This window comes from Lissotriton helveticus, chromosome 6 (genome assembly GCF_964261635.1).
Source record: "Lissotriton helveticus chromosome 6, aLisHel1.1, whole genome shotgun sequence".
Taxonomy (NCBI): Eukaryota; Metazoa; Chordata; class Amphibia; order Caudata; family Salamandridae; genus Lissotriton; species Lissotriton helveticus.
The window spans coordinates 1,029,559,586-1,029,586,441 of NC_136067.1; the positions used below are offsets into that span (position 1 = coordinate 1,029,559,586).

Here is a 26,856-nt window from a genome sequence, read left to right on the forward strand (position 1 = left end):
CCACCGGGGTCCCCCCGCCATGATAATGTGGCAGGGCAAATTAGAGGCGGGCGGTGGTTTTTGGCAGGCGGATCGCCACCGCCACACGGGCGGTGGCGATCCGCCCGTTATCATAATGGGCCCCTAAGTCTAAGAAAATTCTAAAGACGTTATGGTTGTGTGGTGGAATTTCTTTGAAAGCTGCTGTTGATGTTGCCAGGAGCGTTGAAGTTTCAGATGAGTGCATTCCTGAGGTGAGGAATGAAAAAAGTGAGGTGAGGATTGAAAAAAGTGGTTCTCACCAAGTGAGAGTTGTGAATAAGGATGTTAAGGTAAAAATTTAAAGTGATACTAAGACGGGGGAGAATATTCCAAACAGAAAATGTAATGAATTGCAAGGGTTTTTGTGTTACAGGTGTGGTTCCAGTAGCCATTTCGCTAATTCCAAATGGTGCCCAGCATTAACTAAAGTGTGTACTACTTGCAAAAAGAAGGGACATTTTAGTAGTGTGCAAGAGTTCAGGGAAGAAGGTTAATTTCATTCAAGATGATGTGAATGATGATGATTTGAATGTAATTCGAGAAGTGTCTAGTGTGCATGATAAATTGGTTGATGAGGTGGGCAAGGTTAAAAAATTGCGCATGTGCACTGTGTGCATTGATGGTGTGGAAGTGTGTACAATGGTGGACTCTTGTGCATGGTATACTATCATGGGTTAGGATTTATTTTAAAAATTATGGCCAGGTAGACCTTTGTTGGAGCCTGATGTGAGACCTGGCAGTTATTCTGATCATAAAATCTCTTTAGACGGTTTTGTGTGAGCGGACGTGAGTTTTGGACATAAGTCATGTCCGGGAAAGGTGTAGGTTGCAAATAAGGGTGCTACCATTTTGGGTTGGCCACACATCATGGATTAGGGTTTAAAGATTGTTGCGAGTTTGGAGTGTCCTGTGTTTGTGGTACAGTGTGAGAATGAGGATGAGAAAATACCTGCCCATGCTGATTATTCTGAACTTAAGAAAATTTATTTTGATGTTTTTACTGATGGTGTGGGCAAGATGGTGAAATTCAAACACTAAATTGTTTTGCGAGATGGTGTGTGCCCTATAAGACAAAAACGTAGGTAATGTTCCTATTAATTATCGTGATAAGTTGGGAGACATTTTTAAAAAAAATGTGTAAAGATGAGATTATTGAGCCAGTGGAGAGCTCGGATTGGGTTTCTCCAGTGATAATTTCCCTTAAGGCCAATGGCGATCTTCATTTATGCGTGAGGTGTTTGAATGAGGCAATTTGGATCGATACGTTTCCTTTTCCTAACTTACAAGAGTTAACGTCTTCTATTGGTGATGCTTCTTGGTTTTCTAAAATGGATTTGGCAAGTGCGTATCACAAAATTGAATTGGATGAGAACTCAAAGCATTGCAGAGCTTTTATAACTCCTGAAGGCATGTTTAGGTACCAACATATGCCCTTTGGATTCTAAGTGCTTCAGTGGGTTTCCAGAGGGAAATGACAAGAATTTTGCATGGGATTGGTGGAGCAAAAGTCTTCCAAGATTACATTTTGATGTTTGGCAAGGATAAAGAGTCCCATGAAAAGTATTTACAAACAGTTTTGAGGGCTCTTAGGGAACATGGTTTAACTGTTAGGAATGAAGAATGTGTATTTGGTGAATGTGAGGTTGAGTACCTTGGCCATGTAATACCCAAGGATGGTATTCAACCTAAAATCAGTCATTTCATTTTGAGGCGGTCTTGTCTGCTCTAGAACCAAAGAACAAGGAACAGTTAATGTCTTTTTTGTGCCTCACCGAATTGTACTCACGTTTCGTTGAAAATTAATCATCCAAAGTGGAACCATTTAGGGCTTTACTCAAGAAAAATGTGAATGGAAATTTCTGTAACTCCTTGTTTGAAATCCTTCACGCCTTCAGCCGAGTACGTGTTGTCTGTGAATGCTTCTGGCTATGGTATTGGTGCAGTATTTTCGCAACATACTAAGAATGAGAAATGAACGATACCCACCTATGCCTCTACGGACACGCATTTCAGGGAATACGAACCTGTAGGCCCTTGTACACTACACCCGTAACTCCCCTCACCGTGTTCTTGTTCCCATTGAAGATATAGCTCAGTCACATGAGGCTACAGCTCCCTGACGCATAATAATCACTATATGTACATCTATGCTTGATTTTTGATACCCTCTGCTTCTGTTAAAATGTGTAACGCTCTTGTGCCTTACCCCTCTTGGGGGGACGTATTATGAGAAAATTTCATTAAAAAATGTTAACAAAAAAAAAAAAATACTAAGAATGAGAAATGGGTGGTGGCACATGCTTCTTGTACTCTGAACATAATTATTCCATAATCGAGAAAGAATTACTTGCAGCTGTGTGGGCTGCTGAGAAATTTCAGATGTATGTGTGGGGGAGTAAGTTTTTTTTTTTTTTTGCAGAGTTTTATATAGCGCGAACTAGAACCGAACCGAATCAGTTATCAGAGCGCTTTACATAGCACCAGTTACGTTACATGAGGACACACTTTCATTTTTTTTTTTTTTTTTTAGGCACGGGGAGATTAAGTGATTTGCCCAGAATCACAGGGGGTTTTTGGCGTCGTTACCGAGACTCAAACCCAGATCCCCAGGTCCGAGGTCGAGCGCCTTAGCCGTTAGGCCAACCCCTCTCCCAAGTTCAAGATTTTACTGATCACAAGCCTTTAGTGAATATTTTGAGACCTGAAGGAGGAAGGAATTTGACTCCTAGGTTGGCCCGTTTAGCCTCTAAATTGCAAATGTTTAGTTATGAAATTGAAAATATTCCTGGGAAGGAGAATCTGGTTGCTGATGGTCTTTCACGGTTGCCTAGAATGGTTGCAACTGATGTGGTGGAAGGAGTAAACGAGTCTGAAGTTGCTTTTACTTTCAAGGATATTTTGACTATTGACTATTGATGATGGGGAGGAGGTACCGTGTAATGTATTGTCTGAAGAATCATGGTTGCATGAAATGGATAAGGATGTTGTTCTGAGAGAGGTTGAGAAGTATATTGTGGGTGGTTGGCCGAGGGAATCTTCTTTACGAGGAGAGTGTTCTGCTTTTTGGAAGGTTAAGGAAGAGCTGTGTTTGTCGAATGGTATCATTTTGAGATAGGGACAAGATTGTGCCTCCATTAGGCATGCGTAATGGTATCATTGAGAAGAATCACAAGGGTCATGGTGGTATGTCAAGTACCAAAAGAAGAATTAAGGAAAGTTTTTGGTGGCCTGGTGTTGATTCTATGGTAGATCGTTGGTTCAGGAATTGCACGATTTGTGGTGCTAGTGATAAGGTGGCTAAACCTTTGTGTATACCCTTGACCATGGTGGAGTTACCTGAGGGAACGTGGCAAAAAATTGCTATTGATTTTATGGGTCCATTTTCTGCTGTATCGGCTAAAGATTGTTATGCTATTGTTTTGATTGATTATTACTCTAAGTGGCCGGTGGTAAGGATGGTTAGTAGTGTGACTATGGATGTGGTCATTGAATTTTTGGAAGATGTGTTTTCAAGGGAAGGTGGACCAGAGATTTTGGTTTCGGATAATGGGTCCCAGTTGGTATCGGACAAGATCCAAGACTTTTTAATGGAGATGGGTATCAAGCATGTAAGGTCATCATTATATCATCCTAAGAGGAATGGACATGTGGAACGTTTCAATCGAGTGGTTAAGGAAGCGCTTCAGTTGGCTTTGAGTGCAGTATTAGCTTGGAGGAAGGCTTTGCAAGAGAGACTTATGGTGTATCTTGTTACTCCTCATTCGGTGACAGGTAAAACACCTTTTGAGGCATTGAGAGGGAGGAAACTTTCGACTGTGTTAGTTCCTTGGTGGTTGAGGAAAAGGAATACTAGAATGAGGTCTAATGGAAGTGTGCTTGATGAGGAGATTAAATCTAAAGTTAAGGAGTTACAGGAGCGCACTGCTCGTTCTCGTGGTGGTAATTACCGTTGGCCTGTTATTAATGTGGGTCAGATGGTACGTGTGATAAATCCAAGAGGTGTCTTGAAAAGTGAAGCTGTTTGGTCAGGGCCTTTGAGAGTGCGGAAGGTGTTGGGTGTGCAGTTGAGCTGGAAGATGGTAGGAGAGGGAATCTTTGCCAGTTGAGTTTCTGTAATGGACGGAATAGTGTCCCTAGTGGTATGGTGTCTGTTGAGGAGGGGTGCAGTGGATACATGTTGGGGAAGGATTGTGTAGAGTTGCGCAGTGGTGATGATGGATTGGAAGAAGCTGCCATTCATTGGTCTGGTGTTGATGGCGATGTTCTGCATCGAAGTGGCAGGTTGAGGAGGATCCCGACACGTTTTGCTGATTTCAAATTGGGATAATTGTTGTTGTTTTTCTTGTTTCTTCTTGTTTTAAGTTATGGATCCTTGTAGGGTCAATGTTTTCCCTGTTTCTAGTCGTTGTCTTTTGGTTGTGTGGGTTTTTTGAAGTGGGTAGGTGTGTGGTAGTGGGCTAGTCGGTGTGTGTCGCGTGAGGCATGTGGAATGTGTGCGGAAAGAATGTTGAGTCTGAGATTCGGGAGTAGACGGTTGGGATGAGCATTGAAGGCTGATGTCTCCGGTGTCGCTTGTGCCTACTACCAATAAAAATCTACCCATCAACGACTTACCGTCTGGAGACTGCTTCTTTTCCAAAGGCCACAGGGCATGTACTGCAAATATCTTGGAATTAGCATGAATAAAACATTCAGTGCTGTGCGTCTCAGGACCCTAAAATGTTGCCAAATTCAGACCGCTCCCCTAATAATAGAATACAGACATATCAGATCATTTAAGAAGCCAAGTCTGATGAGACACCCGGCCCAAATTGCCTTAACAAGAGCATTATATAAAGCATGTCTGAATTTTTGGTCAACTAATCTATGCATATTATTTAATACATATCTGCTTGCTAAGGTCATACCAGATACCTGGAGAGGTACTAATCATCATCTTATCTACGAAAGTGGTAAGAGACAATCCAACCAACTATTGGCTTATTGGCATTATTCATGTAGAGGCCAAGTTCTTTCCTGCATTGTAATGAAGGACTTAGAGGAGTGGGTCTCAGCAAGATTATTGATTCCACAAAACCAAACTGGTTTTCAAAAAGGCATTGGCACCATAACAAACGCAATGGCTCTTGGAGTTGTTATTGAGGCCTCAATTCAAAATCAAAAATCAGAAATTGATACGGTCTCGCAGAAGGCTAAATTAAGCTATTGGGGAAACCCCTAGCATTACTCTGTGCCATTCAGCTCTTATAACACCTGGTTAAGAGTAAAACTGGGTTATGGTCTAACAAATACAAAGAGGATCCAGATGAGTGAGGGTCTCAAACAGGCCTGTGATCTTGCTCCACTGTTATTTAACGTATTCATAGTAGATCTCAACAACAGTCTGAATGAGGTTTACTTGGATTCTCCCCGGTTAGCTCTAACTCCCCTCCACAGCCTTTAATATGTGAGTGAGATAGTCCTGCCTGCTCAGCAGGACTATAAGTCTGCAACGTTTGATTACGACTTTTCCTGAATATACCAGGAAAAATGTATTTGAAATTAATAATAAGAAATAAAAAATCATGGCATTTGGTAATCACCACAGGATAAAAATCAGAAAAGCTGGATACGACGAAGATGTATACATACTTAGGAGTCTTTTGAGTATAAGTATAAGTTTATTGACTATACAATTAGTTAAAATCATTACAGTAAAGTAGCTCAGCATATTACGGCTAAAACAGATAATTATTAAAAACTGTTGTTTATGACAGAAGTTTAAAACATATTTTGATTTAAAAAAAAGTTTGCCTCCCCTCCCCAATTCCATCAAAGTCAATCTTCCCCAGAGTTTGTGTTTATGGAGGTGTGGCTTTGGTGGCAGTCCGGGATCCCATGTTGTTCTATGGGTAGTATGGGTAGCATTAAGGAGCTATGATTCATTCCCATTGGCCTCTGATCCATTAACAATGAGTGGTGCTTTCCTGGAGGGAATGCCAGAAACCGGTCCTCGGAAGCTTGTTTCCGGTCCAGGGAAGGCATGGCTTGGCAGTTCGGGCTGGACTGTTCCCATGAGGCACAGGGTCAGACTGATTTGTATATAGCCATGTCTGAACTGGGGTGGCAGAGTGGGCTAAAGAACGGTGATGGATTAAACCCAGATCTTTTGACTGGGTGTGAGTGTTTGATTGGTTCAGATGCTCCGTCCATCACCACCCCCTTTTGTACCGCTTTGGCCGCCATAAGTGTGGCAGGGTATGCTCAGACGTGAGTCCCTTGCTCACTTTGCCACTGGATTCAAGCAAGCCGGGCTGAAGACGGCTGTAATGCCAGAAACCGGTCCTCGGAAGCTTGTTTCCGGTCCAGGGAAGGAATGGCTTGGCAGTTCGGGCTGGACTGTTCCCATGAGGCACATGGTCAGACTGATTTGCATATAGCCATGTCTGAACTGGGGTGGCAGAGTGGGCTAAAGAACGGTGATGGATTAAACCCAGATCTTTTGACTGGGTGTGAGTGTTTGATTGGTTCAGATGCTCCGTCCATCACCACCCCCTTTTGTACCGGAAGTGCAGACAGGCATCAATACACGGTCAAGGCCACCTCAACGCTCTTGCGCTGGTTTTGTAATGTACTTCTCCAGAGTTTTATTTTGTTCATTTGACGATTTTAGGGCAGTCCTGATGTGGTGACATTTCCCCAGTCTGGCTAGGGTCATCGTGCTAAGCTTGGAAAAACACATGTCCGACACTTTGCTACAGGATTTTGTTCCATTGATGGTGCAAATCGGACGCAAGAGTTGCCTTTGTTCCTTGATAAGATTGGGGCAACAGCATAGAAGGTGCAGCCACGATTCCCTCTTGTATGGGCAGAGTCTACAATGTATGGCTTCCCCTCTTCGCGCCCACGCAGGGTTAAAATCCGTGATTCCTAAGGTGATTAGTCTCATGAACAGAATTTTGCTTCGGGCTGATGGTGTGATAGCGTCACTTAGGTAAGCCTGGGCTTTGCCCGCTGTGTAAGATCTATTTAGCGGGTCTAAGAGTGGGCTTGAACGGTCCAGATCAAATGAGATTTCGGACACTTGCTTATGACTTTTTTTCATGTGTTCAGAGGGATCTCCAGCCTCAGTATGCTTTCTTCCACTATGTTCAGTGTTTCGATCGCTTTATCAAGGGCGGAGTGCCAGGGCGTGCATGGCTCTTCGAAGATTGATCTTAATTGATATTTTAAGGTGTTAGCTGGAGCCCTTAAATCCTGAGATAGAGTTTTATGATGTCACCCTGGCACATCAAGTCCGGCCTCGCCACTCCTACCTCCAGCTTTAGCCTTGCATTCCTTGGTGCCCTTGGAATTTGAAGCACTGTTTTATAAGCTTTAGATTGCACTGAGTTTAGGCAGGCATGCTGTGACCCGGGGAAAGCCTGGTGGCCATAGCTGATTGCTGGTAGGAGTTTCACTTTCAAAACTTTCAGTATTGGGCCGGCAGTCGGGCTGATCAGATGAGGGTTTTGTTGCTTGAGTAGATGTATGACCCTGTTAGCCCTGGTTCTCTGATGTTTCAAATGTGCAGGCGCCTTAGCCCGTTCCGTCAGCCAGACTCCTAGGTAATTGTATGACTCCGCCGTCTTGATTTGCAAGTGCCATTGTGCTATCTTTTTCTGATGGGGGGTCCCAAAGATGACAACCATGGTCTTTCCATGGTTTACTGCCAGATTGTTGTATGTATGTTATTAAAGAGATGTAATGCAGTTAGGGCTCTTTGTAGGCCCACCTTTGTGTGATCCATTATGGCAGTATCATCGGCGAATTGAAGCACCAGCAGCCTCGTGTTTCCTAGTCTTACTGTTACTAGGCTAGCTCCTTTTAGGGCATCCCCCAGATCCGCCGTGTATAGATTGACGAGAATGGGAGCCAACACGCAACCTTGTTTCAGCCCGTTCTCTGTGTTAATTTTTGGGGACACTGTGCTGGCGCTAGTTTTAACTCTTACCCAGGTGTCTTCGTAGAGCGATCCTATTGCCTTCAATAGGTTCGGTGGGATGCCCCAGTTTTCTAGCTTCGACCATACTTAGGAGTCATCTATGATTGGCAACTTCAGTACACCCCACATTTGCAAAGTGTAAAACAAAAATCAAACTCACTATTAGTCCCATATAAAACACTCAAATCTAATTTACCAGGTCCAACGATGATTCCCACACGCAAGACAATCAAGGCCAAATTAATGCCATCAATCACATATGGCTCAGTAAAAAATGCAGGGTCCAGACAGCAACCTATTAGATACAATCCAGGCTAATTTTTTTAGGCATCTTTTTAGACTGCAACCAAGTACAACAAAGGCACAGATAGACCTGGAATTCAGCCTAGCTAATCAGGTGCTGTCACGCCAGGGCACATTTATTAGATTCTGTAAAAAACTGAAACAAGTGCTCATTAACTCTCTAGCCTCGCTTATTTGGCACGAAGTTGGTTTTGGTAAAATAAACATTCCATGGGATGATTACTTTTCATCCTCACTGGACCCATTAGGGCTTAACATGTTATGGACTTCAGAATCCTTTTTTTAAGCAAGCTTTAAATAGGTCAATCAGACTTACCTTGTATCTTCAGTAGAAGAATCAATTAGCTAAAAAAAAAAACGTATCCATGGATGGTTATAAACAACTACGGCTGCTTAAAACCACAGGCTTGAGTACCATGTCTTCCTACTACATTAACACAAAATTCAGGAGACTAAGGATAGGTGTCCTCCCATCAAAACATTTAATCCCGCAATGGAAGTGCACTTGGTCAACACAATCCTTTCAGTTATCTATATACAAAGAGGAAACATTAATTCACATATTGTGTATTTGCCCAAATTTGTTGGATGCACGTACGTAGCTCCTACGAAAGCATTTTAACACTCTGCAAATCAGATTGTGTAGGCAAGTTATGATTCATTGTCTAAGTGGGGACCACCAGCAACTCATGTAATTTTGTAAAATTCATGTATTATGTTGAAACCAGGATGTAAATGTAAATGTGCTGGACTTGTAAAGCGCACAGCTGCCCGTGAGCGTCCCGGCGCTTGCTTAGGGAACCCGTCCTGGTATTCCCCTGTGAGAAACCCCGGCAGGGTGTCCACAAGGTGAAAGCCAGGCATCCCGCCGCGAGGGGCCGTAGTGGAGATTAATCAAGCTATTGCCCAGAGTCGCAGAGTGTGACCCCATGAGTTGAGTAGGCACCAGAGCGAGAATTGTCGAGTCCGTGGAATTTTTGAGCCCGAGACCCGCCGTGGCGGGGAATCGAACCCTGGTCCACAGTCGATCTCAGTTTCCGGGTCTGCCGCCTCTAACCACTGAGCCACGCTTCTCCACTGGATGACACACATGTATGGAGTTTGCATTAACCTCGCAATATTTGCACCCACAATCATTTTTAAAATTGTTGTGAATCATCTAAATTATTTTAATAATCTCGCTGCATCTATATTTTAACTGTTTGCCTATTGTAGTATCCTCAGACCTAGAGACCTCTGGGTTATAGTGCGCTATATGAATCAAATAAATAAATAAAAATAAATAAATAAATTTTGTATCACATGTACTGGTTTACTCTGTTGTTTCTTTATTTCCTATTAGGATATTTCCCTTAAAGTACTGTGTTCCTTTTCCTTAACGTTCAAATTCCCTTTTGGAACTTGGTGATGGGAAGGCAGTGATTATTCGCCTGACGTTCCTCCTCTGCGGTTCAGGTTGTGCCGTAGATCCTGTTACTTTTATTCTTAATGAAAATAAATCCCAGCTGTTTCCTGCCTGCAAAGACTGCATTCTTCGTAGGCTGACCACCACAACACCTAGGCTGTGGATGTTGTGCTAAATCCCCTCATATTGACATGAAGTGAACCTGTTGTATTATGTATGTATTTCTAAATAACAGATTTTTACATTGATAACTGGATGAACTTGTGATGGTTTCTATTAACGATATGCAATAAAATGTATCTGAATCTGGAAGGTGAAAAAGAATTTGCGAAAATCTATCAAGATGCTTTTGCTACATATCAAACAAGTAACAAGTCGTTCTATAAAAATTTAGGCATTTCTCAAATAATTTTTAACTGATTTCTTTGTGTGCACGCTGATTTGTTTTATTTCTTGCGATTTTATATAGTGTTAACTCAATATTTTACCAGCATGTGCTCTCTTCCACCCCAACATTATCTTTTTGAAAAAAACAACTAACAGACTCACATGTCCACCACTCAGTTCCCTATACCAACTCCCCACTAATCCATTTTGGGTTCCGGAGTAGTGTGCTACTCCGAAAAGCACGTCGACGCCTCATCAGGAGTTGTAAGCACTATATAAATACAACTAATAAATACTAAAAATGCAGCGCAAGACCCTTCTATGTCCTGTCCCCAACAAATATCCGTTTTGCCCCTTTTCCACATCTTTCCATACCGCAGTCCTTTTTGCCTCTCTCCATATACCCATCTCTTCTAAACCATGTCGAGGTGGACTTTTAAAAAAAAGCAATATCAGGGCTTCAGTTTTTCAACAAGCGCGGCAGTTTGAAGCTTGTGACTATAGGGCAACAATTACCGATGTCAATGTTTTAGCCAATGGGAGCCGTCTTCCCTTTGTTACACGTGTATAATACTTGTAGCCAATGAGAGCTAGTTTTGTGTGAACCAATCAGAAACACACCGGTTCCAGGGCACAACCGAAGACCAAAAAAAAAAAAAAAAAAAGGGAAACTGAGACAGTAGTGACGCGACTCACCGGAAGTGACGCGAGGGGATTTGAAAGTTTTAGAAGTAGCAGCTGAAAGGAGGCGGTGTCATTGTTTTAGCAGCTGGGAGGCGGAGCCTACGTGAATTTGTTTAGGAGTGGAGAAAAGAGAGTCTGCCTTAAAAACAGGTGAGACAGGAGATGCTTGTGAAGCGGGTGAGATAGGCCATAGTACTCCTCCATCTACAGACCTATAGTCGCCGCCTAAGAAAGTTTAAGCCGTACTCCTTCAAGACTGCTGATGCACCTGTATTGAGTACATCCGAAGGTGAGGGGAGGGGGGAAATCCCACACCTGTGTTTTACTCGCATTGAGGGATTGCGCATTGTGTATTCTGTGAGGAAGAGGAGGAACTAAATGTTTGGAACCGAGCTAATTACTGAGCGATCGCGCCGACGAAGAATCCACACGATCGAGTCTTGAAGCATTTTTGCCAGAAGCTTCGTTTAAATAGACACTCTGTTTCTTCTGAGTGACTCTCCAGTTAAGTAACTAAACTTGTTCCGTTTTAACAATATACGAGTTCTTTATTTAGTTTTCTCTACCGCCCACATGTTCGCGTTTTATGGTACTGCAAAGACCAGCACACGCTTCTTAAGTACAGCTTTACTATATATGAAATATCCTGTATTCAGTTTTCACATTATTCTTGCCAGGCGTCATTCGGGCTGCCATAGTATAGATTTTAAAGGGATTTCTTCCAACCTTTAATTTTTAAGTCATGTACTTATAAGAGGGTATAATACTGGCATTAGGTGATTTTTCTAATCATTTTACCGACAGGGACATTAAAATGCAGATTATGCAAGTATAAAACCGGGCAGGTGCATCACTAGGACTCTGTCTGCTGTATGATATTTCACCAAGTCTTCGTCTCTGAACAACGCAGATACCTCCAGGGAAGCTTGTGAATGAGCATCACCCTCAAAACTTATGTTTTGAAGTGCGAACGTTTTTTTTTTTTAATTTACACCTAAAAATTAAGTCTTTTATTAAAGCTTAGTCCCTTTGGAAAAGCTCAGGTTCAAATCCATTTACTGAATTGTTTTTTTATTAACCCAATGTGGCGTCTTATCTTAAGCTGCTTTTGTTTGTCGACCGAAATAAAGTATTCTCTGAGAATGAGCATCAAGCAGACCTGTCTTACGGATTCGGAGTTTGTGAGGGCTATGATGATGCATGGAGTCGCCTAATGTCTGGCTTTAATCATGTTGGATGGTTTACTAGTTTTACTTAATGATTGGGGGGGGGGGGGGGGTTGCACTTATGAGCTTTATCTCTTCTGCCTCACAGTCCGCTTATCCTGCATGCCTGTCGACTTCTGCTTCTCTGACACCAACCTTTTCTGACGCCTCCTCCTTCACTCACCTTGTTGCAGCTACTTCTGTTCTCCTTCACCCTTATTTTTCTTGCACCCTTCTTTTTCTTGCACCCTTCTTTTTTCTCCACCTTGCCATTTTCTCGCTGTGCAGCGACCTCCTCTCTCTTCTTCGCCATCTTTTTGCCTCGTTCTCTACACCCCCTCACACACACTCCTCACTGACTCTCCCTCACCCGCTCTTTCCTACATAGCCTTCTCTCCATTCAGGATCGGATTGGAGCCACAGTTCTGCCCGGGGACCCCCAAAAAGTGGCCCACATTTGCAGATCGCAACCTTTCGCAATACACTGCTTAGTTAGGATCATGGAGCTAAATGTTGTCAAACATTTGCAGTAACTGTCTTTTAGGGCTTATAGGGCCAGTACTTAAATTGGATATTAAGTACTGTTGACAATGGACAAAAATATATGTTGGAAGCTCAGAATTATGAAAAATACTAGCAACTTGTGTTGAATTTCTTTTTTTATTACTGTTGATGGTTTGGCTAGTGTCCGCTGGATAACAGGAAGGGCCACAGATCTAGGCTACCTTTTACACTCACGCTGGGCTTCTTAGATTTTAACTTTCTTTTTTTGGGAGCTTAAGAGTGGCCTTTCGATGCTCAGAGACTGGTGAAAGGTGCATCTGTGTTTTTTTTGTTTTTTTTTTAACTTGCTGCTAGCATCATGCATATGTTTAAATAAAGGGAATGATGCTTGTGTAAATGCTAAAATAAAAATAGTGTAATTTTCCTCATATATATGGGGTTTTATATAGCATGAAACTGGCTGAGGGGCATTGGATTGCTTTACATGATGCCAGATACTCTACAGAAGGTCAGAGTCAGTTTTTGGGCTGTATAGTTGAAGTCATTTGTACAGGATGTTGAGCTGATGCTGGGACTTAAACCTGGTTTCCCAGTTTCAAAGACTAGGCCTGGGTGGTAAATTTCACGTTCCGCGCGGAATTGCCAAAAATTCTGGAGCTTCGTGGAATTTTACTTGTTCGCCCTATCATAATGCTTGTTCGCAGATATTCCCCCCCCCCCCCCAAGCACGCAAACAGCGTTTGCGAACAGGAAAAAGCATTGCGAATGGGCGGAAAAAGCAATGCTGCGTGCTCGCAGAGATTTTTTTACTGTTTCGCAGAGCTTTGTGCAGAACGACTACGCAAATTTGTCTCTGCTTGTTCCATGCCGGTAAGAGAGGCAAAAGTAATTGAAGAGCTTCCTTGCTGGCCCTCACCACTCACTCCTGTCCTCTCTTCTTCCAGAGGCCCCCGTAAAGCAAGTACTAATGGCTTTCCATCTGCAGCTCCTTGAGGCCTCTGTCACACCAGGAGGGACCAGCGGGCGGGCACACGTCTTGCTGTGACTGTCGGAGCAGCCCATTGTCATTCTGCCTCTGACAGTGAGGTGCCCTGTCTTAATGTGCATCACGTCAAGCTCATTATATGTATGCAAAGGTGTTAACAGCCACTGATGTTTTGCCATTATGGTCGATACACTCCTTCAAATTACACTCCCCTTTCTTTGCTTCACCATGTCACCTCTCCATCACATCCTTACTGTCCGACTCCTCCTCACTGCTGTTCCATATGGTTTAACAATTTTATGTATTTAAAGGAGGCTTTAACTGCTACCGATAGCGTGTTGTACTTGTGTGGGTGTCAGGCTTGTGCTCCTGTTGCCCTGTAGATATTCTACACTGGCTGTTCAACACTTTAAGTAGTTGCAGCACCAAGCAGTCGATTCAATAGAGCATGCTCATGAGCTGCAAAGGCCCTGGGACCCTGTGTATTTTTATATCTAGAGTAAGGTTCTGTGTAACTTTTAAAAAAGTTTTTAGATGGTGCCTGTTGGACCCTACAACCTTGGGAGGGTTTTCCTCTGAATGTTTTTGCCTGCATTTTCTGTACCCATTTTTGCTGGCTCTAGGACTGCGCACTTTATTGCTTATAATCAGTGCCAATAGGCTTATGCTCTCTCCCCTCACGTTATAGTTGGAAAATAACAGAAACAAAACTAAATCATTTCACCAAATAAACAATGGTTACTGGGATGTTCTAGTTAGAAAATAACATTACAAAACAGTAGAAATGTACTGAAAAAAACAAAGGTTACAGGGATGTTATCGTAAGGCTTGCATTTTACACACACAGACCAGTGAAATTTAGCAGTTAGTTACCTTACCTAACTGTAACTTGCACTCCAGCAATACTCTGCTTATGAGCTCACATATTACATCACTCATGACATGATCAGTGACATCTCAAATTACATCATTCACAGAACCACTCACACCCCCACACAGCCACTCATCCATACACCCACTCGCTTACACAGCCACTTGCACACCCACACACTCACTCGTATAGCCACTGATACACCTACTTATTCACAGATACAGCTACTCCCACACCTAATTATTCACCCCTACATCCACTCCTGGATAGTCACACAGCCACTCACATAATGTGTTAGAAATAGTATCACTTAATGGTATACTAATTTACTCACACACCAATCTCAAACTTGTTTACAAGTTTTAAGCCATGAACGTAATTGCTCACACCTGTTCCAAGCACTTCAAAAAGGCCATGGCATTAAGTTATACAATTTGACAGAGAACATGAGGCTGTCTGTGCACATGAAACTTTACTAAAACCAACAGAATGTCTTTGTAATTGTAAATGGGCACTGGAAAGGTATTGGCTACCTCGGAAAGCCTGCAAACCCCGCCCCCTCACCCCAGAACTGGATCTGACATCGATCATCCTTTCTTAGGCCTATTGGTCGCATATTTTGTTTGCTTGCCATTTTCCCTCTGGGCTGATAGGAACGACTCATCCTCTCTGTCTAAATGAAGACTGAAAAGGACAAGCATGTTTTGACCCTTTATTAATTGTTTAAAAGTATACTCTCCCATCCGTAATAGTTGACAAGTACACTCCCACCCCCTACATGCTAACTGGTCAGAAGTGGCTACTAGCTAAGAGCCACGCTTTATAAACCAAATTCTAATTTAACACAGTCAATGAAGCTTGTAACAACAATTCCAAGAGACCTAAGATTGAGTAGTATGTGACAACCCCAGTGGCAAATTGAAGGACCTCTGTTGCAGGTAGTTGAGCATTGTTTTGAAGGGCAAAAAAAAGGTTGCCAGTTTGATTGTATTGTTGATAGCCTTGCATTTTAAGGTTCAGTTTAGATTTTTTTTTTAGTTTTTTAGTTTTCTATTTTTAGTACTCGCCTACAGATTGTTATAGCTTTTTAATGAGGACTTCGTCCGCACACACTAACACCCACCTAAATTGCAAAGGGCTTTTGAACATGCCCTTTTGGCCACTGCCTCCTGCAGTTCGGCGGGCTTTAGACATTGGCTCACATGGCTGTTCATCAGCTTTTTTTTATCAGCCTACAACATGTTGCGAATGGGGACATGGGAGAAGTAGTGCCTCTCCTCAATGTGACATTTCGTCCGGACAGCTACATTCATTCGCGCTACTGGGGTCTTTTATTTCTGAGGCTTGATCTTTTGCTCTTTTCATTGGGCTGCTAGTTTGTGTTTGTCGGGTTAGGGCTAGAAAAAATGTATGTGCAGGCACAGAGTACTGCATGCATTCACAGTGTAGTAACAACACTTGGGGGGTCAAATGGATCATTGTTTCACACACACACACACTGGTTTGAAGAGCACTTTGGATTACTTGTGGATGTGCGCAGTGAATGCAGAAAAATACATATCTTTGTGATATTAATCATGTCTTAGCAATAAATATATTATATAGATATACGTGTATTTATCAAGCAGTTTCGAGTTCTTTAAGTACCTTTCGTCATTTGATGGAACATCTTAACTTTGTATGATTAGTAATCCAGATGCTAGAAAAACTGTTATGAGTTCTCCCCTACTAGACAGTCTGAGAGATTTTTTTAGCTTATAGTTGGTTTAGAGCCTTCCCGTTGGTTGGCTTAATAGTCCTTCTCATTTGCCTGCTTCATATTAGCTCAATTGTATGGGCTTTCTTTACTCTGTTTGTTTGTCCCTCCTCTGCTGCGTGAGCACACTATGTCCTTACACTGCCTGCTTTTTCAGGTCCTACTTTTCAGGTCTCGCCTATGCAGTGCGCATGCCCTGCATAGGAGACCTTTATCCGCCGTGCAGCTCTTTTTACAAAGCACATACTCGTGCCTGTGGCGGCCTACGGCTTGCTGGAGTGCGCAGCCATGCGCCACAAGCACTAGTATGTGCTTTGCAAAAGAGCGGGATGCGCACGCCTGCACCTTTGCCATGTTTTTTGTTTTTCCTTTTAGAGAACTCGCACACACCACTCCCAGGCTTGTTAGCTATGTCACATAGCACAAACTTTCCCACGGAAATAGGAGTGCTTCGCCACAGACTACTTGACACTTAAAAATTTTTTTTTTAACCGTGTAACTGGGAGCTGTGCCGGATTGACAGGATGCTGAGGCCAGGTTCGGACCGTCCTCCCCATGTTACATGGGCGGCATTTGTAGTCACAAAGCCGTGCAGCCTCCCCTGAAAGCTCTTCTCCTTTTGGGCTTGAGCTGCGCCAGAGCCAAGAGTCAGTTAGGCTCGGGCCCGGCTCGAGTGTTCAATGACTCGCTCATCTCTAGCCCTACCTCACCAACACCTTTCTTATTCTTCCTCTCGGTTTACCTACATCACCTCCACCCTCCTCCTCTCTTTCACTCTAAGTCACTCTCCTCTCTACCCCATCTATTTTTTTCCCCCACAAAATATTTGTGTGCCTCATCTTTCTTTCTATCCTCTATGTACCTCGCCACCTCTTTCCTCCATGTGTATAGCACAGCCATGCCTCTGTATCGGGCCTCTTTTTAACTCTACCTTTCCCTCTCATCCTTTCTATTCCAGGTTGTTTCCTTTTACCTCTAATAATCTCTCCTTTTGACTTTCCCTGTACATCGCCTCTCAGCTACCCGCTTCTCCCCACCCACTGTCCTGTTCTCCAATACAACGCACTTCAGAACATCTCTTTACCCTTCTTCTCTCGTTTTCTCAGCTCTTACTTCCTGTTTTTGACTACCCTCTTCCTCTCTCCACCTCCCGCCCCTCTACCTCTCTCTACACCTTTTGTCTCTCTCTTCGAGTCACCCCTCTTTCTAGAACCTTTCTTCTGTGCCTTTCAGGCTCCTTCCTCACCAGAGGCGGAGGGCACTGATGAGTGAGGTGTAGAGCGAGGGAGAGGAGTCTTATGCACGCTTGTGCCCACAGCCAATCAGCTGCAAGTGTGGCTTGGCGGCATGGGCATGGAATGTTTCATAAAGAAGCCTGCGTTTATAATGACACATGCCACTGGCGCCCACAGCCTAAAGCACGTGGGGCCTGGGGAAGTTTTCCGCTTCCCTTCTGATGCTAGTAAACCTGTTTTACGAACAAATGACTTTCACAATATTTATTTAAAGTTTCTCTGTTTGTTTTAAATAAATAAAATATAGCTGACCACCAAAACGTAAGTGAGGAGCTAAAATAAACAAGACTCTCAATGCCAGAGACTGAATTGGGTTTGAATGGGGGACAAAAGTAATTGTGAAGAAGATATAATAAGCAGCAGCATTGAAAACGTAAAAATGAAGCCTTTGGTGATTATCCGAGGTATCATCTACATCATCCTAGATAGATCAGTGGGCCTACATAAAAGTATTCTTAAACTAGAGGCCCAGGACTTTTGTGATTGCAATCACAACAAGCATTAGCATAGCCAATAGGTCTCGCCTTTGGGACCTTATAGGTGTTTAGCCATGCAGCAGTTGATGTTGTTGCACTAGGATATTGTGCTGCATAACTAAATACTTATAAGATCCCAAAAGCGAGACCTATTGGCTATGCCAATGCTTGTTCTTTTTGGTTTAAGCACTCCATGAGAGAGATGTATTTTTCAACTATCTCCCTATTGTGCCTTTGTTCCCGCTTGTGCTGTTGTCGCCCGTGTGCTTCTTCCCTGCATGCTTCTCCCCTGCCCCCTCCATGATGCCCTTGCTCGCCCCGATCCACGCTGCTTTATAGTTTGTGTGCTTCTACCACGTTCTAGCACCAACTCCTCTCTTTTTTTTTTTTTTGGGAGTTTTATATAGCGCGAACTAGACCCGAACCTAATCAGGTATCAGAGCGCTTTACATAGCACCAGTTACGTTACATGAGGACGGACACAGCTCATTTTCGCTCTCCCTCATAACTATTTTCACCCTTTCCCGTGCATTCCATGCTGCCTCTGTAACCCTGTATTGCTTCAACCCCCCAACTCCCTCCAGTCCCCCCCCATGTTATTTCCGCGTTCCCTGGCCCACGGTGATGCTCCCCCACCCACTGTTTGTCCTCCCTCCCCACACATTCCAACAAAAAAACTCACTTTTTTGTGTGGCTAATTTGGATTGAGGAAAATAAAGTTGCTGCATCATTTTGTAGGTGTGTGCCCCCACAAAATAACACCCTGCTTCACAGCATTGGGGGTGCTGTACATCATCAGCATTGCTAAAAACCATTGACCAATCCACACGTCCAAAAGGTGGGAACTATTAGGAGCAGACAAAGTTTGTCCCCTATCTCCCCACCCGAGCTGCCTTATCATTAACTAAGGGTGTGAATTATTATGACTTAAGTGTCAGTTATGATTATGTGTTGTATATAGCAGAGGAGTGGAATCAAGGCGGTGCTGATTTTCTTTTTCAATACATTTTTGATAGCCTGGAGGTAATAATGAATAGTATGCAGTTTTTCGAAATTAACACATGGTCCTTAAAGAAGGGAAAATGATCATGCTGGAAACTTGTAAGTAGGTGGCATCTTACAGTTACCTGACATTTTCAACATATTTAATAGTTTTTTCATTCACTAGTTGCTATCAGATGCTGTTTTATTTCACTGCCTTTCCCACATGAAAAGTCAGAATCCATCAGGGACCAAGTGATGGGATACTGCCCTGACAACTTAAGGAGGAAGCGTGGCACCCCTTCCACCCCCCTTTCTTACTCTCCTAAAAAAGAAAGAAGGTGATGTGTTCCTCCTCACGAAGATCCTAGCAATCACTAATGCCCCGATTACTTACCGGTAATCTTCATTACTCCGAGTTAGTCTTCCAAGCCACATGATTAACAAAGTGAGCTTCAGCTCCACACCAGAACCCTCCAAAGCACAAAAGTCAGCCTCCCATCCCTTCCCAATATGGCCGACCCATACACTCCATGACCACTATAAGGGGCGGGCCGGCCCAACCCCAAAGCCTGACACTACCAAGCCCAAACATGAAGCCGATAGCCAGACAGGGGGGGAGGGATGGGAACTCATGTGGCGAGGAAGACTAACTCGGAGTAATGAAGATTACCGGTAAGTAATCAGGGAATTACCTCCTCGTCAGTCTTCCTCGCCACATGATTAACAAAGTGAGCACATACCAAAGCCAAGAGGCTTCATGGAAACTCACAAGAAACCAACAGACCAGAAGGGTATGCCCACAGAAGCGGGCAAACCCAACAGACCAGCCAGAGTGGCAGGACCACCCTGGAGAGACAACCACGAGTAGGAAGAACCATCCCGGGACCGAAAGACACCGGGAAGCCGAAAACCCGGACCCCAGAGACACCAAGTGCCACCAGGAAAACCGTCCTAAGCAAAAGCCGAAGGAGGATAGAGAAAGGCATGGGACCAGACTGCATGGGACCAGACCGCACGTAGCCAAAGACTACAGAAACCAGGAACAGAAAAAGTGCCAGCTGGACCAAACACACCAGGACCGCCCAACAAGCAGCCCAAAAGCGAGAGGGGAGCGAAAGTCCAGAGAGGAACCAAACGAACAGAGGACATCCCCACCACAGCGACTCAACAAAAAAGCCACAGCAGAAAGAGACAGTCCGACAAACACAGCAACACCGCAAGGGTGTCCACCACCTGCGAGAGAGGTGAACCAGAGGAACGGGGCAGCAGCACCAGACGCAATCGAACAGACTGGCAAGAGGCGCACGAATGGAAAGTGGTGGAGAAGAGAAACAGAAGGGGGATAAACCCCTGTCACACAAAGGACTCCCGCCCCCCCCCCCCCCCCGGGAAGGGACCGCGACCCCAAGGAGAGAACCTAGGGAGGCACATGGCAAAATGGACCCAAGAAGGTGCCGGAAACGACACCGAAGAGACCGGAGGAAACTGTGAAAAGCGGAAAACCCACAGGTCCGCCGACGTTCGGAAGGGAGAAGGGGCACGGCGGCCTGAGACCGCCCAGCACAGGGACCAAGCAGACCCTCCCAGGAATGTACCACAAGAAGGAAGCGAGCCGCCGAAGTGAGCACCCAGGCGGCCATACAGACAGCCAGCCAACAACCAGGACCTGCCCAGCCAGACAAAGTACCGACCAGAACCGGAGCGCACAGGGAGTAAAAAGCCGCTGGCGAAACACACCAAAGGCGAGAAGGACAGAAGGGCAGGGCGAAAAGGAGCCCGAGCCACCACAAGACTACCAGGGTGCCACCAGAGCCAACAGGTCCCGGGACCCCAAAACCAGGGGAAAAAACGTGGAAATAATTCACACCGGAAGCGCAGGGCCCCGCCAGGAAGGAGAGAACCGGAAGTCCCAGCACCCCCGGAAACCCAACAGCACAGCCGGAAACAAAAAACCAGCAAGGGAAAAAAGCAGGGGAAGGACACAAAACCAGCGCCCCAACAGGCAAAACAAGGACCAAAGAGCAACAGGGCCCAAGTCAACCACCGCAGACGCCAACGGAGATGCAACCAGGCGAGCACCACCAACAGGACAAAAACCCAGGCCAAACAAGCCCAGGATCCCTGGAAGAAAAAGAACCCCAGGAAAGCGCAAAGCCGGGAGCCCAGACGAGAAGGCCGAAGAGCCAACACCGGGGACTCAATGGAAGCAGACAGTACCAGACGGTCCCAGGAGAACCTCGAATGAGAACCCCTGAGAACCGTAGCATACAGGGCTAGAATGGCCCAGGTAATGACAGCACCAATGTGCCAAAAGCCAACAGGGGCGAACCCTGCAAACACCCCGGGGCACGAGGCAGGGGACAAAACCACAAGAATGGCAACAAAGAAGCCCCAGCAAGGCAGGGGAAAACCCCAGAGAAGCCAAGGAACGGCCACCAGATGGGAAAACCGCCCCCGGGAAAACCACTGACCCAGCACAGACCTGGAACCCAAGCATGCCCTCAGGAAGGCATCGCCAACACACGGGAAGGAGGAACCCAGCCTTACCAGGAGACAGAGCGGGAAGGGCCGGGGGCAAAAAGAACCAAGGAAGAGCCAGACCAAAACACGACTCGGGGAAGGCCCCACCAAGGCAGCTCGTCACAGAAGGACCAACGAGACCACCAAAAGCGACCCCCGCAAAAAAAAAAGGTAACGCACACCCAACCAGAGGGGGGGCGCCAAACCCCTGGCCTGACCAAGCAGAGCAACCAAAGAGCCACAGCACCATGGACAGGAGCAAGGAAGTCCAAGAACCGACCACCGGAGCAGGCAGGCAGAGGGCAGGAGCCAAGGAACCGTGCCACAGAGGATGAGGGGGAGGCGACAGAAGGACCGCAACAAAACCCCGACCCCAGGAGGCGATAAGCATGGGACAGTAGGAAGCCAACTGGAAAGGGGTGCAGGAGCCGCCCGCCTACACAGCGAGCCCGCCAGGAGCAGAAACCGCCAGAATAGACACACCAGGAGACCACTGATGCAACCCAGAGGCGGGCGGACAGGCTTCCACCGCAACCAGCCCACACCCCCAGGAGCCTGCCTGAGGACTACCACCAAGGAACTGACTGGGACAGCACAACAACGGTGGGAACAGGAGTCCACAGGACGAAATGACCGCAGGCCCAAAACCCGAAAGGGAGGAAGGACGGGACAATACAGTAACAAAGAAGCAGAGGCCCTGCAACCCAACGCCACATGCGCTAACATGCAATCAGTGTAAACTCTGGAGCACAAAATCAACCCCAGAAAACACGAACCAAAAAAATCGTGAGTATAGAACCGTAAAAACCACATGTGTACGTGTAATGCGCACGTGAACCACTACGGGCATCTAGACACAGAATAACAGACGTTAGTTGTGATCCCACACAATGGCACTCCACTTACCAACCTAAGACTGATGATGGGCAGAGTGGACACGCTGGGATATGAACCTGTGACCATGGGGGCTAACACAGGCCCCTACAGCAGAAGCATTAGTCCACTGAGCCACCAGACCCATCCCGAAGAACTGAACGTGGCAATGATACCCAAGGCAACAGAACTTCGTGAAAGGCAGAGAGAACAACCCAATGGAACCCGCCGAGGCCAACATAGAAGAAAACCAGAGGAGGAAAACACCTGGAAGGCCCAAATTAGGGCCACGCAGAGCATAGAAGGGCGTACGAACGACACCACGATGCCGGAGCCAAAGCAGCAGAAACTGCAGCACCAAAACAGAGAGAAGTCCAGAAAAACCCAGACCTGGGCATTTGCAAAGCGCCGAAAAACAGATGAACATTGCAACCAAACACAATGGAACACATTCCATCGACCTCAGAAGGATGAAAGGCAGAGAGAACCTGCCGGGAGCTGAGCCCGTGACCACGAGGCCGAACACAGGCCCCCGCAGTGGATGCAGTAGTCCACCGAGCCACCAGACTGGGCGCCTCGTAAACCGCTCCTACACCCTACAGGCCCGTTACCACCAGAAAATAAGGAAATCAACAACCAAAGTTAGGACAGTACCCCCAGATCCGAACCCGACAGCGGCAAAAACGGGACAGCACAGGACACGGCATATACACCAGGGAGACAGCCAACAAGAGAGCTGCCCAGAATCACAGGAGGGATGAGCGCCGTAGACTAAACACTAACCAGAAACTCCAGCTCCGAGGTCGGTCGCGCTAGTTGGAAGGATACCACCTCCACCCCGAGAATAGGGAAGCGTGCATGCGTGAGCAAGAAACCACACACAAACGAAAACCATGGAAAAGGTGGCCCCACTACCACACCAAAGGAAGGCAAAGAAAACATCAGCAAGACCCACACGAAGGACCAGAGTCACAGTGGGATACATGTCAGGCCACAAGTTGCATGTGCAATTGCAAAGCTGGAAAGAATGCTGCTCCGCAAGGGAGAGAGCCCGACACAGGCAATGGAAGAAGCGAGTGGCCCCTCGCTGAACGTGTGCCCGCACGGACCGGGAGAGGGCTCGTGGAAAATGAAGGCACGACCGAGGCAGGAGGACTCAGCACACACGAGCCCAACAGCTGTCCGTCCAAGGGACAGAGCCGACATCGTGCCTACAAACGCACCGAGACAGTAAAACAAGCCTCGGAGAAAAAATAGCACAAAGCTAGACGAGGACAACCACGCTGCCGAAAAGGGCACCCCGCACCCAAGAAAACTCACAGGAGAGGCCCAGGGTGGAAGCAATCGAAAAGCAGGTAAGCTCCGGGGAGCCATGAGAAACACAGCTCGCAGGACCCGCTTCGAGTAGGGAGAGCCCAACCCACACTCCCAATATATCCAAGGAATCATGGCCGTTGTCGGGAAGTAAGCCAAAACTGGCGAAGCTTGTTTGTTTAAAATGCACGTTGTCTATCACGGGCGCGCCACACAAAGTCCGATAGCTCCCCTTGGAAGCTACAGTTAACAGTTACCAAACCGTTTCCCCTAGTTGCATAATGTGGTGCAAGAAACTTTTGGACGCAAGTCTGCACAGCCAGCGCGTAGCACTGCCGCCCGCTGCAACGCCCCGAAGGGCAGGCGGGAGGCGAGAGCAGGATGAGCAGGTACCCAGCGAGGCATAACACAGCCGCTGCCACCGAAGGGAAGATTCAGAAAAGGGGGTGGTGATGAACAGAGTGCCTGAATTAAGCAGACCACTCTTACCCAGTCCAAAGATCAGGGCTTGATCCATCACCGTTTTTTAGCTCACTGCACCATCCCAGCTCAGAACTTGGCTATATGCAAATTAGTCTGTTCCTGTCCCAGTGCATGATGGGAACAGGGCAAACCAAACTACCAAGCCAATTCTTATACTGGGAAGGAAACAAGCTTCCGGGGACCGGTTTCTGCCATTTCAAGCGTCGTCGGCCCGGCTTGCTTGAATCCTGATGGTGCAATGAGCAAGGGACTCACATCTGAGTATACCCTTCCACGCTTATGGTGGACAAAATGATTCAGAAAAGGGGGTGGTGATGAACAGAGTGCCTGAATTAAGCAGACCACTCTTACCCAGTCCAAAGATCAGGGCTTGATCCATCACCGTTATTTAGCTCACTGCACCATCCCAGCTCAGAACTGGGCCAGGGACAGACTAATTTGCATATAGCCAGGTTCTGAGCTGGGATGGGGCAGTGAGCTAAATAACGGTGATGGATCAAGCCCTGATCTTTGGACTGGGTAAGAGTGGTCTGCTTAATTCAGACACTCTGTTCATCACCACCCCCTTTTCTGAATCGCCACCGAAGGGAAGGCGGGTCGTGCTGGTGCTGGAGCATACCCTGACGGCAGCACACCCATCAAGTAAGGGAAAAAGAAAGCCGAGCCGCCACCCGCCGTAGCGCCACGAGGGGTAGGCGGGTGGCGAGACAAGGTGCAGGGAAAGAAACAAAAAGCACAGCTGCCGCAGCGCCATGAGGCAGGCGGGCGGCAACAAACCAGGCCCAGAACAAAGAGCACGGCAGGGCGCCGGCCTCCCACCCAAACCGTACCCCGGCCACCCCGCCTCGGCAAGCCCACAGCCTGCTGGAGCAGAGCCTAACCGGTTACACAGAACACACTGGGGGAAAGTGGGTGGGGGAGCCCAAGATCCTAGGGTCTGCTAGAGCAGGACCTCCAACCCGAGACCCAGGTACCTGCTACTGCAGGCACCACTTACCTGACGCATCTGGAAAGACGTGCGCAGAACTAAAAAAAACAGGCTTTGGGGTTGGGCCTCTTATAGTGGTCATGGAGTGTTGGGTCGGCCATATTGGGAAGGGATGGGAGGCTGACTTTTTTTGCTTTGGACGGTTCTGGTGTGGAGCTGAAGCTCACTTTGTTAATCATGTGGCGAGGAAGACTGAAAAGGAGGAAATGCGGTACGTGTAGATGCGCATTGCACCCCAATTATGACGGTCTTTTACTACTTAATTGGAAGTTAACTGAGCATTTCCCTGAATTCAATTATGGCTAGTTGTTTATTTATCCCACTGCTCCTGCACCCACAGCGCTTTCCTATGCTGATTTAGTTACCACATGACTCAGCTGCTCATTAGCCCCCTCCGGTTCCATCATGTTCTCAGTTCCTATTTTGGGTCGAAGCTTACTAGACAGTGCAGCTGTCTGGTTTACCAATGCCATCCAGGGGACATTCAGAAACCTTCCTTGGGAATGCATTCTGCCCATTGCTTACCATTGGGTTTGAAGTTTGTAACTCACATTTGTTTGCTTTCTGTCTGCTCCCTTTATTTGTATTAGGTTGTCCAGCTTGAGTTCCTGCCTTTTGCCCAACTCAATTTACTGTATTCTTCCACGAGTAATGGTTTTTGGTAAACAGGCCTTAATCTTGTTCTTACCTTGTTATGTTTGCTGTGCATTCAAAGACTGGGGTCAAATATCAGGCTGTCTTCCAGGCTGCTTGGTATTTGCTTTTCTTTCTCTGACTTCAAATTGAGAGGATTTATGTAACAATCATGCAGGCTGCTGAGATGTTGCTTGAGAAAGGCAGACAATGTTGTTTTTTTAGCACACAAGAAAAATGTAATATCTGTAAATTAACTGGGCTGATATTTCATACTATATCAGAATGATAAAATCCTAAATGAAGCACATTTTTTGGCAACTCTGAAGTGTGGTGGGAATACGTTTTAATTTGTTCTAAACAAATCAATACACTAGGTGATGACATGTCCACACATTCTGTGTGCTGCATACTTCATTGGGAAAACTGTCTGTGCAAATGTAATTGTCATTTCAATTGAATGTCAAATCAATTCAGGTGTTTGTTAAGCGAGACTACTTACCCGTAAGGGTCTCAAGGCGCTGGGGGTGGGGGGCGGGGGGGTTCGCAGGGTCCAGTCCATCAAGGAGGGGGTCTGTTGAAGAGCCAGGTTTTTAGGTTTCTTGTGAAGATGAGGAGCAATGTTGGCTGTCTGAGGTGGAGCAGAAGGTCGTTCCATGCTCTGGCGGTGCGGAAGAAGGAGCGGCCTCCCGATCTGGTCTTTCTGGTGCGGGGGCCATGGTGTAGGAGAGCTGGGCTGATCGTAGGGTCCTTTGGGGTGCGTGGTATTTGAGGTGGCTGTTCAGGTATGCTGGTCAGGTGTCGTGGAGGGCCTTGTGAGCGTGGGTTAGCATCTTGAAGGTGACTCTAGCTTTGATGGGGAGCCAGTGGAGTGTGCGCCGGTGCTGGGAGATGTGGCAGTGACTTGGCAGGTTGAGGACCAGTCTTGCAGCGGGGTTTTGGATGTTCTGTAGCTTGCGGGTGGGGTTTTTGTTTATTTCGGCATAGACTGCGTTGCCGTGGTCGAGCCTGCTGGTGACCAGGGCGTGGGTGAAGGTCTTTGTGTTCGCGGGGGATCCATTTGAAGGTATTGCGTAGGAGGCAGAGGTTGTGGAAGCAGGAGGACGAGACTGAGTTGATCTGACTGTCCATTTTGAGCTTTGAGCCAAGGATGATTCCCGGGTTGCGTGCGTGGTCCGTGGGGGTAGGCGGGCTTCTGAGGGCGGG

General features: G+C 46.2%; 1 protein-coding gene across 2 annotated transcripts in view; it reads left to right on the forward strand.

Annotated features, from left to right (window-relative positions):
- Positions 1-10,761: 10,761 nt before the first annotated feature.
- Positions 10,762-26,856, forward strand: part of KATNA1 (katanin catalytic subunit A1) — a 238,991-nt gene continuing 222,896 nt past the window's right edge. The window contains exon 1 of one of the 2 annotated variants that reach the window (XM_078648652.1): positions 10,762-10,913. The gene's annotated coding sequence lies outside the window, so the exon portion shown is untranslated. Of the gene's footprint in view, positions 11,053-26,856 lie in introns of both variants that reach the window. The other variant, XM_078648653.1, reaches the window with a different exon arrangement.